Source organism: Mustela erminea, chromosome 15 (assembly GCF_009829155.1).
Source record: "Mustela erminea isolate mMusErm1 chromosome 15, mMusErm1.Pri, whole genome shotgun sequence".
NCBI lineage: Eukaryota > Metazoa > Chordata > Mammalia > Carnivora > Mustelidae > Mustela > Mustela erminea.
In genome coordinates, this window is record NC_045628.1 from 59054746 (window position 1) to 59057360 (window position 2615).

At 40.8% G+C, this 2615-nt stretch overlaps 1 pseudogene; it reads left to right on the forward strand.

Moving 5' to 3' along the window:
* Positions 1 to 258: 258 nt before the first annotated feature.
* On the forward strand, positions 259 to 358 carry LOC116574643 (annotated as a pseudogene).
* The last annotated feature ends 2257 nt before the right edge of the window (positions 359 to 2615 follow it).

Here is a 2615-nt window from a genome sequence, read left to right on the forward strand (position 1 = left end):
ATTTGTTTTCAAATGTTGAACCAGCCTTGAACTTCTGGAATAAATCCAGCTTCATTGTGGTATATAATTCTTTTTATACATTGTTAGATTTGACTTGCTAATATTTTTTTGAGGATTTTTGCACCTATGTTCATGAGTGCTATTGGTCTGTAATTTTCTTTCTTGTAGTATTTTTATCTGGTTTTGGTATTAGGGGAATGCTAGCCTCATAGACAAGTTAGGACTAAAGTTTTTTTTTTTTTTTAAGTTTTTTTGAGGGTGCTTGTCTCAGCAGCACACATACTAAAATTGGAAAAATGTGGAGACGCATAGCATGACCTCTGCACAAGGATGACTTCCAAAAGTTGTACGTTTCCTTGAGAGATGGTTGGTGGTGATAATAGCATAGTATGATGAATCTATTTAAGACCACTGACTTGTATACTTCAAAATGGTTAAGATGGTACATTTTATGCTATGTATATTTTGCTGCGATAGAAATTTCTCTTGAGCTTGGGTTGTACTAAATGGTGGTCTGTATGAGACCTAGGCCCTAACTGAAGGATCCAGAATGATCCGGCAGAAGTGGAGGAGAAAGCCAGGTAAAGACTCTGGGTTGTAGGGACTTGCTATGGTGGTTGGCTCCCCTGTTAAGCAAAAATCTAATTGGGAGGGTTATATACACAGTTCTGAATATTAAATTAACAATGGAAGATAGTATATCAGCCAAAAAAAACAACCCAGGGACTAAATGATGTAGGATTTGAAAAGGGATGTTGCTAAGTCTTTTTCTTCTCCTACACTAATGATATTCCTTCTTTAGCTCCTGCTCCACCTATGTGGCTAAGGCAGGTTGTGGGGTGGGGTTGGGTATGGGACACATGACCAGAGCTACTGGAAAACATTCAGCATTTTACACTCAGGGAAATGGAATGACGGATTGAATTTCAAAAGCACATTTTCTCTCCAAGGTTGACAAAGCATACCTTTATAGTGTGGAGACAGAGACAGCTAATCAAGTTAACATGTAGGCAAAGTTCTGTCATAGGTAGAAATAGGAGCAAGAAATGGTCTAGACTTAGAAAGAAGAGACACCCCAAGCCCCTAAGAGGTTAAAGCTTTATTACTTGAATTTTACCAGTTTGGCATTTGTGTCAAATATTAGTGCCACTGCTGAATTTTACTCTCACTAAATAGGATTTTTTTTTTTAAGATAAAAGAGTGTTTTGTGGGTTTTTTTTTTTTTTTAAAGATTTTATTTATTCAGGGGTGCCTGGATGGCTCAGTGGATTAGGCCTCTGCCTCCGGCTCAGGTCATGATCTCAGCGTCCTGGGATCGAGCTCTGTATTGGGCTCTCTGCTTGGCAGGGAGCCTGCTTCCCCCTCTCTCCACCTGCCTCTCTGCCTACTTGTGATTTCTCTCTCTCTGTCAAATAAAAAAAAAAAAAAAGATTTTACTTATTTATTTGACACAGAGAGAGAGACAAGCAGAAGGAACTGCAGAGAAAGAGGGGAAAGCAGGCTCCCCACTGAGAAGGAAGCCTGTTGTGGGGCTCAATTCCAGGACCCTGGGATCATGACCTGAGCAGAAGGCAGACATTTAACTGATTGAGCCATCCAGGCACACTGAGAGTGTTTTAAAGGCTTTCCTTCCTTTATATCTCAAAACACCATTAAAAACAGATTTGTTATGTTTTTATAAAATATTCTTATTTTAGGGGTGCCTGGGTGACTCAGTGGGTTAAGCCTCTGCCTTCAGCTCAGGTCATGATCTCAGGGTCCTGGGATCGAGCCCTACATCAGGCTCCTTGCTCAGCAGGGAGCCTGCTTCCCTTCTCTCTCTCTGCCTGCCTCTCTGCCTCCTTGTGATCTCTCTCTCTGTCAAAAAATAAATAAAATCTTTAAAAAAAATTCTTATTTTATAGACTATTGTCTATTTTAAGACATCACCAATAATAGCCCATTGTTAAAACACTGTTTTTAATAAACAAACTATTTTTAAGCCAATTCAAATTTTGGAAGTAGTAAATATGAAAAATATCCATTTTATTTTATTTATTTATTTTTTTAGCTTGATGCCATATATATATATAAAATTTATTTCTTTTCAGCGTAACAGAATTCATTGTTTATGTACCACACCCAGTGCTCCATGCAATACGTGCCCTCCATAATACCCACCACCTGGAAAAATGTTCATTTTAGAGTCAAAGAATTCTGTAGCCCAGTACCTCCCTCCTGACCCGTACAAGCCAAGTGCCTGCTGGAAACATCTACCAATGTGTCAACACCCCTGAAATTCAGTCCATCACTCTGTCAATCCCTGAACCCAAATCTGCTTCTGTTTCAGCAATCCATTTCTATTTGCATGATCAAACCTTACTCAAGTCAGAGACCTGGACTCACCCTTTTCCCCTCATCCTCCCATTCAGTTAATCTCCGGGTTCGGCTCACTCTACTTCCTAGACCTGTTTTGTGGCCACATCTGCTTCCCTGGATCCTGGCTGCCCCCACCCTTGCTCATCCAGGCAGCCTCCCTCTCCTGCGGGACTGCAGCAACCTCCCACCTGACCTCTGCCTTCTCTTCTCGGCAGCTCAGCAGAATGCCTCAGATTTTTCAGTGGCTGCCCAAGGCG